Source organism: Cynocephalus volans, chromosome 6 (genome assembly GCF_027409185.1).
Source record: "Cynocephalus volans isolate mCynVol1 chromosome 6, mCynVol1.pri, whole genome shotgun sequence".
NCBI lineage: Eukaryota > Metazoa > Chordata > Mammalia > Dermoptera > Cynocephalidae > Cynocephalus > Cynocephalus volans.
In genome coordinates, this window is record NC_084465.1 from 125,376,507 (window position 1) to 125,393,940 (window position 17,434).

At 40.9% G+C, this 17,434-nt stretch overlaps 1 pseudogene; it reads left to right on the plus strand.

Moving 5' to 3' along the window:
• The window catches only part of LOC134380524 (aldo-keto reductase family 1 member C4-like), a 234,366-nt pseudogene that overhangs the window by 215,540 nt on the left and 1,392 nt on the right, over positions 1-17,434 (plus strand).

The following is a 17,434-nucleotide window of genomic DNA, read 5'->3' on the forward strand; positions in this document are numbered from 1 at the left end:
TCACCAAAACCTCCCTCCCTTCTTCCACCCCCCCTCCCCCCCAACAATGTCCTTTCTGTTTGCTTGTTGTATCAACTTCAAATAATTGTGGTTGTTATATCTTCTTCCCCCCCCCCCGGTTTGTGTGTGTGTGTGTGTATGTGTGTGTGTGAATTTATATATTAATTTTTAGCTCCCTCCAATAAGTGAGAACATGTGGTATTTCTCTTTCTGTGCCTGACTTGTTTCACTTAATATAATTCTCTCAAGGTCCATCCATGTTGTTGCAAATGGCAGTATTTCATTCGTTTTTATAGCTGAGTAGTATTCCATTGTGTAGATGTACCACATTTTCCGTATCCATTCATCTGATGATGGGCATTTGGGCTGGTTCCAACTCTTGGCTATTGTAAAGAGTGCTGCGATGAACATTGGGGAACAGGTATACCTTCGACTTGATGATTTCCATTCCTCTGGGTATATTCCCAACACTGGGATGGCTGGGTCGTATGGTAGATCTATTTGCAATTGTTTAAGGAACCTCCATACCATTTTCCACAGAGGCTGCACCATTTTGCAGTCCCACCAACAATGTATGAGAGTTCCTTTTTCTCCACAGCCTCGCCAGCATTTATCGTTAATAGTCTTTTGGATTTTAGCCATCCTAACTGGGGTTAGATGGTATCTCAATGTGGTTTTGATTTGCATTTCCCGGATGCTGAGTGATGTTGAGCATTTTTTCATATGTCTGTTGGCCATTTGTATATCTTCCTTAGAGAAATGCCTACTTAGCTCTTTTGCCCATTTTTTAATTGGGTTGCTTGTTTTCTTCTTGTAAAGTTGTTTGAGTTCCTTATATATTCTGGATATTAATCCTTTGTCAGATGTATATTTTGCAAATATTTTCTCCCACTCTGTTGGTTGCCTTTTAACTCTTTTAATTGTTTCTTTTGCTGTGCAGAAGCTTTTTAGTTTGATATAATCCCATTTGTTTATTTTTCCTATGGTTGCCCGTGCTTTTGGGGTCGTATTCATGAAGTCTGTGCCCAGACCTATTTCCTGAAGTGTTTCTCCTATGTTTTCTTTAAGAAGTTTTATTGTCTCAGGGTGTATATTTAAATCCTTAATCCATTTTGAGTTGATTTTAGTATACGGTGAGAGGTATGGATCTAGTTTCATTCTCCTGCATATGGATATCCAGTTATCCCAGCACCACTTGCTGAAGAGGCAGTCCCTTCCCCAGTGAATAGGCTTGGTGCCTTTGTCAAAGATCAGATGGAAGTAGGTGTGTGGGTTGATTTCTGGATTCTCTATTCTATTCCATTGGTCAGTGTGTCTGTTTTTATGCCAGTACCATACTGTTTTGGTTATTATAGCTTTGTAGTATAGCTTAAAGTCAGGTAGTGTTATGCCTCCAGCTTTATTTTTTTTGCTCAGCATTGCTTTGGCTATTCGTGGTCTTTTATTGTTCCATATAAATGTCTGAATAGTTTTTTCCATTTCTGAGAAAAATGTCTTTGGAATTTTGATGGGGATTGCATTGAATTTGTATATCACTTTGGGTAGTATGGACATTTTCACTATGTTGATTCTTCCAATCGAAGAGCATGGAATATCTTTCCATCTTCTTGTATCCTCTCTAATTTCTCTCAGCAGTGGTTTGTAGTTCTCATTATAGAGATTTTTCACATCCTTGGTTAACTCAATTCCTAAGTATTTTATTTTTTTGGTGGCTATTGTAAATGGGCAGGCTTTCTTGATTTCTCCTTCTGCATGTTCACTATTGGAGAAAAGAAATGCTACTGATTTTTGTGTGTTGATTTTGTATCCTGCTACTGTGCTGAAATCATTTATCAATTCCAACAGTTTTTTTGTAGAGGTTTTAGGCTGTTCGATATATAGGATCATGTCATCTGCAAAGAGGGACAGTTTGACTTCATCTTTTCCAATCTGGATGCCCTTTATTTCCTTCTCTTCTCTGATTGCTCTGGCTAGTACTTCCAATACTATGTTGAATAGGAGTGGTGAGAGTGGGCATCCTTGTCTAGTGCCTGTTCTTAAAGGAAAAGCTTTCAGCTTTTCCCCATTCAGGATGATATTGGCAGTGGGTTTGGCATATATGGCTTTAATTATGTTGAGATACTTTCCCTCTATACCTAACTTATAGAGGGTCTTTGTCATGAATGAGTGCTGAACTTTATCAAATGCTTTTTCAGCATCTATAGAGATGATCATATGGTCCTTGTGTTTGAGTTTATTAATATGGTGTATCACATTTATTGATTTGCGTATGTTGAACCAACCTTGCATCCCTGGGATGAATCCCACTTGATCGTGATGAATAATTTTTCGTATGTGTTGCTGTATTCTGTTTGCTAGTATTTTAGTGAGGATTTTTGCATCTATATTCATCAAGGATATCGGCCTGTAGTTTTCTTTTTTGGTTATATCTTTACCTGGTTTTGGTATCAGGATGATGTTTGCTTCATAGAATGAGTTTGGGAGATTTGCGTCCGTTTCAATCTTTTGGAATAGTTTGTAAAGAATCGGTGTCAATTCCTCTTTGAATGTTTGGTAAAATTCTGCTGTGAATCCATCTGGTCCTGGGCTTTTCTTTGTTGGGAGCCTTCTGATAACAGCTTCAATCTCCTTTATTGTTATTGGTCTGTTCAAATTTTCTACGTCTTCACGGTTCAGTTTTGGGAGCTTGTGTGTGTCCAGAAATTTATCCATTTCCTCCAGATTTTCAAATTTGTTGGCGTATAGTTGTTTATAGTAGTCTCGAATGATTCCTTGTATTTCAGATGAATCAGTTGTAATATCGCCTTTTTCATTTCTAATTTTTGTTATTTGAGTCTTCTCTCTTCTTTTTTTTGTTAGCCATTGTAATGGTTTGTCAATTTTATTTATCTTTTCAAAAAACCAACTTTTTGATTCGTTGATCTTTTGAATTGTTTTTTGGTTTTCAATTTCATTCAGTTCTGCTCTGATCTTAATGATTTCTTTCCGTCTGCTAACTTTAGGATTGGATTGTTCTTGTTTTTCTAGTTCTTTAAGGTGAAGTGTTAGGTTGTTCACTTGCCATCTTTCCATTCTTCTGAAGTGAGCATTTAATGCAATAAATTTTCCCCTCAATACTGCTTTTGCAGTATCCCACAGGTTTTGGTATGATGTATCATTGTTTTCATTAGTTTCAATAAACTTTTTGATTTCCTGCTTGATTTCTTCTTGGACCCATATGTCATTAAGTAGAATGCTGTTTAATTTCCATGTGTTTGTATAGTTTCCAGAGTTTCGTTTGTTATTAATTTCTAGTTTTAATCCATTGTGGTCTGAGAAGATACATGGGATAATTCCAATTTTTTTGAATTTATTGAGACTTGATTTGTGACCTAATATGTGATCTATCCTGGAAAATGATCCATGTGCTGATGAGAAAAATGAATATTCTGAGGTTGTTGGGTGGAATGTTCTGTAGATATCTGCCAATTCCAATTGGTCTAGAGTCTTGTTTAGATCTTGTATTTCTCTACTGATTCTTTGCCTAGATGATCTGTCTAATATTGACAGTGGAGTGTTCAGGTCCCCTGCTATTATGGTATTAGTGTCTATTTCCTTCTTTAGGTCTAATAGAGTTTGTTTTATAAATCTGGCTGCTCCAACATTGGGTGCGTACATATTTATGATTGTTATGTCTTCTTGATGGATCAGTCCTTTTATCATTAAGTAGTGTCCCTCATTGTCTCTTTTTATGGTTTTTAGTTTAAAGTCTATTTTGTCAGATATAAGAATAGCCACTCCAGCTCGTTTTTCTTTTCTGTTTGCATGGTAAATCTTTTTCCATCCTTTCACTCTTAGTCTGTGTGAATCTTTATGGGTGAGGTGGGTCTCTTGTAGGCAGCATATAGTTGGGTCCTTCTTTTTGATCCAGTCAGCCAGTCTGTGTCTTTTAATTGGGGAATTTAAGCCTTTTACATTAAGAGTTGTTATTGGAAGGTGTTGATTTATTCCTAGCATTTTATTGGTTGTTTGGTTGTCTTAGGTGTCTTTTGTTCCTTGCTTTCTGATTTAAAGTTTGGTTTCTTTGTTTGTTGGTTCCTTAGGTTGTAGATAGTGTTTTTGTTAGCTTGTTTTCTCTTCATGAATGCCATTTTTATTGTACTAGCGGGTTTAGATATTTCTTAGGTTTTTATGGCAGTGGTAGTTATTTTTCAGGAACCAAACCCAGTACTCCCTTGAGGATTTCTTGTAAGGGTGGTCTTGTGGTAGTGAACTCCCGCAGTTTTTGTTTGTCTGAGAAATATACTATTTGCCCCTCATTTCGGAAGGATAGCCTTGCAGGGTAGAGTATTCTTGGCTGGCAATCTTTGTCTTTTAGTATTTTGAAAATATCATCCCATTCCTTTCTAGCTTTTAGGGTTTGTGATGAAAAGTCTGATGTTAACCTGATTGGGGCTCCCTTATAGGTGATTTGACGCTTCTCTCTTGCAGCTTTTAAGATTCTCTCTTTGTCTCTGAGTTTTGCCAATTTGACTATGGCATGTCTTGGAGAAGGCCTTTTTGGGTTGAATACGTTTGGAGATCGTTGAGCTTCCTGGATCTGAAGATCTGTGATTTTTCCTATACCTGGGAAGTTTTCTGCCACTATTTTGTTGAATATGTTTTCAATGGAATCTCCATTTTCCTCCCATTCTGGAATACCCATGACTCGGATATTTGAGCGCTTGAGGTTGTCTGATATCTCTCTCAGATTTTCTTCCATGTCCTTGATTCTTTTTTCTTTCTTTTTGTCTGCTTGTGTTATTTCAAACAGCCCATCTTCAAGTTCAGAGGTTCTCTCTTCAACTTCGACAAGCCTGCTGGTTAAACTCTCCGTTGTGTTTTTTATTTCGCTGAATAACTTCTTCAGTTCAGCAAGTTCTGCTACATTTTTTTTCAGGACATTGATTTCCTTGTATATTTCCTCTTTCAGATCCTGTATACTTTTCCTCATTTCATCATGATGTCTAGCTGAGTTTTCTTGTATCTCATTCAGTTTCCTTAGAATTATCACTCGAAATTCCTTGTCAGTTATTTCAAGGGCTTCTTGTTCTATAGGATCTAGAGTATGAGATTTATTAACTTTTGGTGGTGTACTTTCTTGATTTTTTGTATTTCTGGTGTCTTTTTTTTGGTGTTTATTCATTGTGGCAGGGGGTTTCACAGTCCACCGGTTTAAGACTAATGACTAACTAGGATGTTGCTGTGGTTGCCAATTTGGTATGGCTCCCGCCGTGACTGCTCAGTTGGCCTCTAGTGTCTTGTGTGTGTGGTTGCCTCGGGTCTTGGGCTTCTCCGGGGATCCACCTTTCTGGTCAGCTTGTACTCTGCTGGGCTGGTGGATCACGTACCACAGGGTGTGTGATCTCTGTTGAGCTTTCACTTTCTGTACAGGACTTCTCCCCGTTCTGTGTGCTCTGGCCCAGGCTGTTAGATCGTGCAGTGGCGACCCCACCGGGTGTGTGGTTTCTGTCGAGTCTCCGCCTCCCTGGCCGCACGTCTCCCCCCTCTGTGCACACTGTGCTGGGTTGGGGCGTGTCTTCTGCACCCCTCGTCTATCAGCTGGGCCTTCAAGACCCTGCTCAGCACCGCCTCGCCCAGGAAGTCTACCAGGTTTCTGCTAGGCACAGACGACCGGTCTCTCTGGGTGCCTTTGTAGCACTGTGTAGATCTTTCTCGGGTCTTGTTCACCTTTGTATCCCCCCGGTATAAACCGAGTCTAGTGCCTGCCTGCAGCCTGCTCTCCGGCAGGTTCAAGCGGACCTGGGAACTCTCCTACCACACTATTCCCAACCAGAAATTCGTTAGGCTTTTTTCCAAACTGGTGGTCGCAGAGATGGTATCTGCCTCCCAGTAACAGGAAGTTTACCGGGGCCGGAGTCCAGGGTGTGGTGGAGTGACAGTCGCCCGCCCGTACTTCCTAGCCCTCCCAAAACTGGTCGGGACGCCCCACACCCCCAGCCCTGCCAGAGAACCGTGGAGGGAGTGGGAGAGGAGGCCGGCCCGCAGGGTCCGGAAAGCCCTGCGCCAGGCCAAGCAAATGGGCTCAGTGATGGCCGAGCAGGGCGGAGCTGCCCGCACCTGGGAAAATGGAGGCAGCACCGGGGCAGTGAGTGGCCTGGTGGTGCAGGCGGGGAGCCGCGCGGGCATCCACCCCCCGAACAGAGCTGTGCCAGGGATCACTCACAGTGCTGTGCCAGGTCGGGCGCTCGCTCTGTCTCTGGTTTCTTGCCTTCCGTGTTCTCGGCGCTGCTGCCTCGGGCTGTTCAGTCGCGGCGCCGCTCGGGCGCTCCCAGGAGTCTTCTTTAATGCCGGCCTGAAACCTCGAATCCTGGATAGGGCAGCTGGCCGCCTTCAGTGCGGCCCCAGCCTCCGGGATCCTGGCTGCATCCACAGCAGCCCTGGCGCCGTGTTCCCTGTTTCAAGACTCACTTTTGCAGCTAAGAATCAGTTCTTTTCCTGCTCCACACTTCAAAGCTGTTGCCTGTAAATGAGGCAGCCTCTCCTGCCGGGGGCAAAGTGGCGTTGAGCCCCCACGACCGGCCAGCAGCAGCAGTCCTCCCTTAAGAGATGGCCAGAGGAAGGTCAACAAGTTTCCCGGCTGCCCGAGGCCCAGTGGCCACCTTTTCCACCTCAGCTACTCCGCTCTAAAGTTCTTCTAACCTAAAGGGGTCACCACTCCTTTTTTCCCATGTTATCCAGACAGATTATGTCAAATATTCTGGATTTATCAGACTATCTTCTTGCCGTGCTGGATAATTTGTTTCTCTGTACCAAGTTCCTGTAAATTTAAAATTAAATGCTTTATTATTTTAAAGTTAAACATTGTTGGCAAGAAAGTGTCCTTGGCATGCTGTGTCACTGAAATTGCACTCCAGTATGAAGCACGTAATGACAGGTCATCCCACTATCAGTGATGTTGGTTTTGATCAATTGCTTAAGCTAGTTGTAGGCAGACCTCCCCTCTAACCGTGTGTTTTGCCCTTTGCAATAACTAATTGAATTTTGGTGACAATTGTCAACAGGGGAAGTCATATTCCATAACAAACTTCCACATAGTGGTTGAGTATTCACTGATTATTCTTGTGAAGATTAGTTATATCATTGGGGTTTGTAAATAGTTATTTTTATGTTTAGGCAGTCTTTTTACATTTCTTACCTGGCATTACACTGTAAAATAAAACAATTCCACAAGCAAGTGTGGACCAACTAGAATTATTCCTATCACACAGGTGGAAGCTTAGTAACATCCATTTAATTGTCAGTGATCTGAGAAAGAAGTTACTGTAATAATCGGCATCAATGTGGGAAAGTATCCTGTCTGTCTCTCTCTCTCTCTCTTTGTCCAATACTATGGAGCCATGATTTTTTATTTATTTTATATGCTGTAATTGAATGTACTTATTTTTCCTTTTGATGCTAAAATTTACCCAAATGTTACTTGTGGGATGCCACCAAAGTTTGGTTCATCAGACTTGGACTCATGAATCTTTGACTAAATTCTTGCTTTTTGGTACCATTTTATGTCCAATACTCAAAGAGTTTTTACCCTGTCCAAGATTTTAACTTTGCCATATCTTCTTGTAGTGCACAAAGTTATTTAGAAAACAAAACATTGTTTGGAGAGTTTCTAGTTCTCAGAAATGTCATTTTTTTATATCCTGTTAGAATACAGGGATATACAATTTATTTTTTTAAAAAAGATAGTTACTGAAGGTTAATACTTTTACCTCAAATTTAATGCTACACAGTTTTTTATTTAGCTTCTTTTACTTTTAATATTATATATATATATATATATATATATGTTATGTTAATATTTCATGTAATCTGAAACTTTTCTCTGTTGGCCATCTACAGGTGGAATGTCATCCTTATCTTGACCAGAACAAACTGCTGGATTTCTGCAAGTCAAAAGACATTGTCCTGGTTGCCTACAGTGCTCTGGGAACCCAACGTAATAAACAATGATAAAAAAAATAAAAAATAAAAAAAAAACACAATAGAGAGCTTACCCAAACCCCACCTTGATGAAATATTTTTAATCATACCATACTCCGTGTCCTGGGGTTGAGTCAAATGGCTCAGAGGACACGGTTAATTTGCATTGCTGACAAAATCTCAGATGATGCAGATGTGGCTTGTCCACGGACCACATTAGAGACACTCTGGTCTAGAGAGGATGCCTTAGTCTGTTTTGGAAGCCTGCTAACACTGAACACTCAGCCTCAGGAGTTCAGCGCTGCTGCCTTTCCTTCCAGGGTGCACCCGAGCTCCCCAGTTCTCTTGGATGACCCAGTTCTTTGTGCCATGGCAGAAAAGCACAAGCAGACTCCAGCCCTGGTTGCCCTTCGCCAAGAGTTTCAATGAGAAGCGCATCAGGGAGAACTTGCAGGTGATGAGCAGGGCTGTGGGCATCAGGCTCCTGCACAGCCCCCTGCATGCATGTGCTTCTTTGTAAGGCTCTCAAGACTTCTTTGCCCTGGTCGATTTCCCTGTCATTTCTTATGAATGTGTGCTTTGTGAGCATTAATAAGAGTTTTCTCCTACTCTACCACAGGAGAGGTGGCACGGCTGGATAGAATTCTCTGTTGTGGATGCTTTACATTTTAGGAATAGAAACAGGACATTGTGATATACTGAAAGCACTGCTGTCAGCCATGAAGACTTGACATAAACCCCTATCTAGAATGCAGTTTCATTAGCCTTATCAGAAAGAAATAAAAAAGCAAATTCCCAGATATAGAAATATTATTTTCTCTTATCTGGCAGAATTACTCAAGCATTTCATTTGCTAAGTTGGCATGTTTTGCTCCTCTCATTGTTACCTATTTCACTTGCTGTGACTGTTTTGGGGGGGGATTTTTTTTTTTTATTGAAAGATAATTGATTATTTGTATTTGTGGGGCATGGAATCAAATATCAATACATGTGTACAATATGTGGTGATCAAATCAGGATAATTAGTATACTCATATTTATAAAACGTAATCAATCTTTGTGACCCTTAGCTAGTTTTTCACTAACCCCCCTCAACCTCCCCTTTTCTATTCTGTATTAACCACGTTTCTGGTTTTGTTTTGTTTTGTTTTGTTTTTGTAAGTTCAGTGTACTACTGTGATTCTTTCTTTCTTTGGCTTTTTTAAAATCTTGCCTTGACTTTCAAGGAACATATAGACTAGAAAGAAACTGCATATTCTTAGAACTTTTCTTTCTTATGTGTTAACTTATACCTCTCCAGAAACCATGACCTCACAATATTTTCCCTTTAAACCATGACTGCATTCTATGTGAAATGTAATAGAATGATGTGCTGAAAACAATGTGAACCTTCTAATCATTCAAGACTTGAGGATACTGGCTTGGTGTGGGGACCAGAACTGCAATACTGACAAGGCGACTAATCTTCTTAAGTTTAGAACAGCAAGTTGATGTCAAATTTCAAAACAAGGACTAATTTTAATCATCTTCATAACCAAGTCAAAATTACAATCCCTTTTTTTTTATCAAGAATCCCTATGACTGAGGTAGATGATGCTGTTAAATTATTAATTATGGCTTTAATCATGTAGATTCTTTTCGTATTCTAAGTCTTCATTTATGGGATATAGAAATCTGACCACATTCATTAAGTTACTGAACTGTCTCATGTATCTGAAATATTTGCATCAACAATCTTCTGGTCTTTTACTACATTACCTTTTCATCTTTATTCATTTTTTTCCCTTTCATCTTTGAATGATGTCAGCTTTGATTTCTCCAGTGTCTTTGGAGATCTACTTTTGTCTGTAGTGTTGTGCAGATTCAATGTATTTCATAAAAGATTAGATTTCTGGTTATTATCACCTGGTTTTCACTAACCACTTAAGGGTTTTCTTGATGTCTTTCATAACATTTGGAAAGTTCTCAGATATTTTAAGTTACTCCTCTGAACTATTTATTCTGATGCACTTGGGTTTTCCAGATTGGCAATTATGCGGTCAAAAAGTAATAAAAAAATTCTGCTCTTGTGATAGGTTTTTGAATTCCAGTTGTCTTCAGAGGACATGAAAGTCCTAGATGGCCTAAACAGAAATTTCCAATATTTGGTTTCTAATTTGAAAATAAGTTTGGTAAATGTATTGCTTCAATTTATTTTTTAAAAAAGGAATGTAGGGGGTTTTTCCAAGATGGCGGTGGCTGCAGCAGTTGGCGCGGAGTAGCGGAGGTGGAAAAGGCGGCCACTGGGCCTCAGGCAGCCGGGAAACTTGTGGACCTTCCTCTTGCCATCTCTTAAGGGAGGACCGCTGCTGGTGGCCGGTCATGGGGGCTGACCACCACTTTGCCCTTGGCAGGAGAGGCTGCCTCATTTACAGGCAACAGCTTTGAAGAATGGAGCAGGAAAAGAACTGTTTCTTAGCTGCAAAAGCGAGTCTCTAAACAGGGAACATGGCGCCAGGACTGCTATGGATGCAGACAGGATCCCGGAGGCCGGGGCAGCGCTGAAGGTGGCCAGCTGCCCTATTCAGGATTCAAGGTTACAGGCTGGCATAAAAGAAGATTCCTGGGAGGGCCTGAGCCACGCCGCGGGACCGAGCAAGCAGCCCGAGGCGGTGGCGGCCGAGAATGGGGAAGGCAACAAACCAGAGGCAGAGAGTAAGCACCCAACCTGGCACAGCCCTGTGAGTGAACCCTGGTCCAGCCCTGCTCGGGGGGCTGACACCCACCCGGCTTCCACCTACATCACCAGGCCACTCACCGCCCCGGGACTACCTCCATTTTCCCAGGTGCTGGCAGCTCCGCCCGGCTTGGCTCATCTCCTCACTGAGCCTTCCCACTTGTTTGCCCCAGTACAAGGCTTCCCGGGGCCTGCAGGCTGACCTCCCCTTCCACTCCCTCCATGGTTCCCAGGTGGGACGGGTGGCATGGGGCGTCCCTGGCCAGTGTTGGGAGGGCAAGGAAGTATGGGCGGGGCCAACTGTCACTCCACCACACCCTGGACTCTGGCCCCCGGTAAACTTCCTATTACTGGGAAGCAGATACCATCTCTGCGGCCACCAGTTCGGAAAAAAGCCTAACCAATTTCTGGTTGGGAATAATGTGGTAGGAGAGTTCCCAAGTCCGCTTGAACCTGCCAGAGAGCTGACTACAGGCGGGTGCTAGACTCGGTCCATGCCGGGGGGATACAAAGGTGAACAAGTCCCAAGAAAGATCTACACAGTGCTACAAAGGCACCCAGAGTGACTGGTCATCTGTGCCTAGCAGAAACCTGGTAGACTTCCTGGGCGAGGCGTGCCGAGCAGGGTCTTGAAGGACCAGCTGATAGGCGAGGGTTGCAGAAGACACATCCCGACCCATCCCAGTGCGCACAGAGTTGGGAGACATGCGGCCAGGGAGGTGGAGACTTCACAGAAACCACACACCTGGTGGGGTAGCCACAGCACGATCCAACAGCCAGGGCCAGAGCACACAGAACAGGGAGAAGTCCTGCACAGGAAGTGAAAGCTCAACAGCGATCACACACCCAGTGGTACGTGATCCACCAGTCCAGCAGAGTCCAACCTGACCAGAAAGGTGGCTCCCCGGAGAAGCCCAAGACCCAAGGCAACCACATACACAAGGCACTAGAGGCCAACTGAGCAGTCATGGAGGTAGGCATACGAAATAGGCAACCACAGCAACATCCTAGTTAGTCATTAGTCTCAAACCGGTGGACTGTGAAACCCCCTGCCACAATGAATAAACACCAAAAAAAAGATACCAGAAATACAAAAAATCAAGAAAGTACTCCACCAAAAGTTAATAAATCTCAAACTCTAGATCCTATAGAACAAGAAGCCCTTGAAATGACTGACAAGGAATTTCGAGTGATAATTCTAAGGAAACTGAATGAGATACAAGAAAACTCAGCTAGAGATCATGATGAAATGAGGAAAAGTATACAGGATCTGAAAATGGAAATGTACAAAGAAATCAATGTCCTGAAAAAAAATGTAGCAGAACTTGCTGAACTGAAGAAGTTATTCAGCGAAATAAAAAACACAATGGAGAGTTTAACCAGCAGGCTGTCGAAGTTGAAGAGAGAACCTCTGAACTTGAAGATGGGCTGTTCGAAATAACAGAAGCAGACAAAAAGAAAGAAAAAAGAATCAAGGACATTGAAGAAAATCTGAGAGAGATATCAGACAACCTTAAGCGCTCAAATATCCGAGTCATGGGTATTCCAGAAGGGGAGGAAAATGGAGATTCCATTGAAAACATATTCAACAAATTAGTGGCAGAAAACTTCCCAGGTATAGGAAAAATCACAGATCTTCAGATCCAGGAAGCTCAACGATCTCCAAATGTATTCAACCCAAAAAAGCCTTCTCCAAGACATGTCATAGTCAAATTGGCAAAACTCAGAGACAAAGAGAGAATCTTAAAAGCGGCAAGAGAGAAGCGTCAAATCACCTATAAGGGAGCCCAAATCAGGCTAACATCAGACTTTTCATCACAAACCCTAAAAGCTAGAAAGGAATGGGATGATATTTTCAAAATACTAAAAGACAAAGATTGCCAGCCAAGAATACTCTACCCTGCAAGGCTATCCTTCCGAAATGAGGGGCAAATAGTATATTTCTCAGACAAACAAAAACTGTGGGAGTTCACTACCACACAACCACCCTTACAAGAAATCCTCAAGGGAGTACTGGATTTGGTTCCTGAAAAATAACTACCACTGCCATAAAAACCCAAGAAAAATCAATACCTGCTAGTATAATAAAAATGGCATTCATGAAGAGAAAACAATCAAACAAAAACGCTATCCACAACCTATGGAACCAACAAACACAGAAACTAAACAGTAAATCAGAAAGCAAGGAACAAAAGACACCTAAGACAACCAAACAACCAATAAAGTGCTAGGAATAAATCAACACCTTTCAATAACAAATCTTAATGTAAAAGGCTTAAATTCCCCAATTAAAAGACACAGACTGGCTGACTGGATCAAAAAGGAGGACCCAACTATATGCTGCCTACAAGAGACCCACCTCACCCATAAAGATTCACATAAACTAAGAGTGAAAGGATGGAAAAAGTTTTACCATGCAAACAGAAAAGAAAAACGAGCTGGAATAGCTATTCTTATATCTGACAAAATAGACTTTAAACTAAAAACCATAAAAAGAGACAATGAGGGACACTACTTAATGATAAAAGGTCTGATCCATCAAGAAGACATAACAATTATAAATATGTACGCACCCAATGTTGGAGCAGCCAGATTTATAAAACAAACTCTATTGGACCTAAAGAAGGAAATAGACACTAATACCATAATAGCAGGGGACCTGAACACCCCACTGTCAATATTAGACAGATCATCTAGGCAAAGAATCAGTAGAGAAACACAAGATCTAAACAAGACTCTAGACCAATTGGAATTGGCAGATATCTACAGAACATTCCACCCAACAACCTCAGAATATTCACTCTTCTCATCAGCACATGGATCATTCTCCAGGATAGATCACATATTAGGTCACAAATCAAGTCTCAATAAATTCAAAACAATTGGAATTATCCCATGTATCTTCTCAGACCACAATGGATTAAAACTAGAAATTAATAACAAACGAAACTCTGGAAACTATACAAACACATGGAAATTAAACAGCATTCTACTTAATGACATATGGGTCCAAGAAGAAATCAAGCAGGAAATCAAAAAATTTATTGAAACTAATGAAAACAATGATACATCATACCAAAACCTGTGGGATACTGCAAAAGCAGTATTGAGGGGGAAATTTATTGCATTAAACACTCACTTCAGAAGAACAGAAAGATGGCAAGTGAACAACCTAAAACTTCACCTTAAAGAACTAGAAAAACAAGAACAATCCAAACCTAAAGTTAGCAGACGGAAAGAAATCATTAAGATCAGAGCAGAACTGAATGAAATTGAAAACCAAAAAAAACAATTCAAAAGATCAACGAATCAAAAAGTTGGTTTTTTGAAAAGATAAATAAAATTGACAAACCATTAGCATGGCTAACCAAAAAAAGAAGAGAGAAGACTCAAATAACAAAAATTAGAAAAGAAAAAGGCGATATTACAACTGATTCATCTGAAATACAAGGAATCATTCGAGACTACTATAAACAACTATACGCCAACAAATTTGAAAATCTGGAGGAAATGGATAAATTTCTGGACACACACAAGCTCCCAAAACTGAACCGTGAAGACGTAGAAAATTTGAACAGACCAATAACAATAAAGGAGATTGAAGCTGTTATCAGAAGGCTCCCAACAAAGAAAAGCCCAGGACCAGATGGATTCACAGCAGAATTTTACCAAACATTCAAAGAGGAATTGACACCGATTCTTTACAAACTATTCCAAAAGATTGAAACGGACGCAAATCTCCCAAACTCATTCTATGAAGCAAACATCATCCTGATACCAAAACCAGGTAAAGATATAACCAAAAAAGAAAACTACAGGCCGATATCCTTGATGAATATAGATGCAAAAATCCTCACTAAAATACTAGCAAACAGAATACAGCAACACATACGAAAAATTATTCACCACAGTCAAGTGGGATTCATTCCAGGGATGCAAGGTTGGTTCAACATATGCAAATCAATAAATGTGATACACGATATTAATAAACTCAAACAAAAGGACCATATGATCATCTCTATAGACGCTGAAAAGGCATTTGATAAAGTTCAGCACTCACTCATGACAAAGACCCTCTATAAGTTAGGTATAGAGGGAAAGTATCTCAACATAATTAAAGCCATATATGCCAAACCCACTGCCAATATCATCCTGAATGGGGAAAAGCTGAAAACTTTTCCTTTAAGAACAGGAACTAGACAAGGATGCCCACTCTCACCACTCCTATTCAACATAGTGTTGGAAGTACTAGCCAGAGGAATCAGAGAAGAGAAGTAAATAAAGGGCATCCAGATTGGAAAAGAGGAAGTCAAACTGTCCCTGTTTGCAGATGACATGATCCTATATATCGAACAGCCTAAAACCTCTACAAAAAAACGGCTGGAATTGATAAATGATTTCAGCACAGTAGCAGGATACAAAATCAACACACAAAAATCAGTAGCATTTCTTTTCTTCAATAGTGAACATGCAGAATGAGAAATCAAGAAAGCCTGCCCATTTACAATAGCCACCAAAAAAATAAAATACTTAGGAATTGAGTTAACCAAGGAGGTGAAAAATCTCTATAATGAGAACTACAAACCACTGCTGAGAGAAATTAGAGAGGATACAAGAAGATGGAAAGATATTCCATGCTCTTGGATTGGAAGAATCAACATAGTGAAAATGTCCATACTACCCAAAGTGATATACAAATTCAATGCAATCCCCATCAAAATTCCAAAGACATTTTTCTCAGAAATGGAAAAAACTATCCAGTCATTTATATGGAACACTAAAAGACCACGCATAGCCAAAGCAATGCTTAGCAAAAAAAATAAAGCTGGAAGCATAACACTACCTGACTTTAAGCTATACTACAAAGCTATAATAACCAAAACAGTACGGTACTGGCATAAAAACAGACACACTGACCAATGGAATAGAATAGAGAATCCAGAAATCAACCCACACACTCACTGCCATCTGATCTTTGACAAAGGCACCAAGCCTATTCACTGGGGAAGGGACTGCCTCTTCAGCAAATGGTGCTGGGATAACTGGATATCCATTTGCAGGAGAATGAAACTAGATCCATACCTCTCACCATATACTAAAATCAACTCAAAATGGATTAAGGATTTAAATATACACCCTGAAACAATAAAACTTCTTAAAGAAAACATAGGAGAAACACTTCAGGAAATAGGACTGGGCACAGACTTCATGAATGCGACCCCAAAAGCATGGGCAACCAAAGGAAAAATAAACAAATGGGATTATATCAAACTAAAAAGCTTCTGCACAGCAAAAGAAACAATTAACAGAGTTAAAAGACAACCAACAGAGTGGGAGAAAATATTTGCAAAATATACATCTGACAAAGGATTAATATCCAGAATATATAAGGAATTCAAACAACTTTACAAGGAAAAAACAAGCAACCCAATTAAAAAATGGGCAAAAGAGCTAAGTAGGCGTTTCTCTAAGGAAGATATACAAATGGCCAACAGACATATGAAAAAATGCTCAACATCACTCAGCATCCGGGAAATGCAAATCAAAACCACACTGAGATACCATCTCACCCCAGTTAGGATGGCTAAAAACCAAAAGACTCTGAACGATAAATGCTGGCGAGGTTGCGGAGAAAAAGGAACTCTCATACATTGTTGGTGGGACTGCAGAATGGTGCAGCCTCTATGGAAAATGGTATGGAGGTTCCTCAAACAATTGCAGATAGATCTACCATACGACCCAGCTATCCCACTGTTGGGAATATACCCAGAGGAATGGAAATCATCAAGTCGAAGGTATACCTGTTCCCCAATGTTCATCACAGCACTCTTTACAATAGCCAAGAGTTGGAACCAGCCCAAATGTCCATCATCAGATGAGTGGATACGGGAAATGTGGTACATCTACGCAATGGAATACTACTCAGCTATAAAAACGAATGAAATACTGCCATTTGCAACAACATGGATGGACCTCAAGAGAATTATATTAAGTGAAACAAGTCAGGCACAGAAAGAGAAATACCACATGTTCTCACTTATTGGTGGGAGCTAAAAATTAATATATAAATTCACACACACACACACACACACACACACACACACAAAACGGGGGGGGAGAAGATATAACAACCACAATTACTTGAAGTTGATATGACAAGCAAACAGAAAGGACATTGTTGGGGGGAGGGGGGAGGGAGAAGGGAGGGAGGTTTTGGTGATGGGGAGCAATAATCAGCCACAATGTATATCGACAAAATAAAATTAAAAAAAAAAAACAGGGGGCGGGGAGAAGATATAACAACAACAATTACTTGAAGTTGATACGACAAGCAAACAGAAAGGACATTGTTGGGGGGGAGAGGGGGAGGGAGGAGGGAGGGAGGTTTTGGTGATGGGGAGCAATAATCAGCCAGAATGTATATCGACAAAATAAAATTTTTTTTAAAAAAAGGAATGTAGGTCCGACCGCGCGGCGCAGTGCGGCGCTGGGAGCGCAGCAGCGCTCCCTCCGTGCAGGTTCAGATCCTAGTTGGGATGGCCGGTGTGCTCACTGGCTGAGCGTGGTCCAGGCGACACCAAGCCAAGGGTTGTGATCCCCTTACTGGTCACAAAAAGGACAAAAAAAAAAAAAAAAGGAATGTAGATGGGCATTAACAGTTTCCTCATAAGAGAAAGACAGAGGACAGTTTGAGTCAGGGATGATGCAAGAGCTTTCTGCATGTCACTCCAGGGCTCTTTTCTCTGACACAGCAACAGG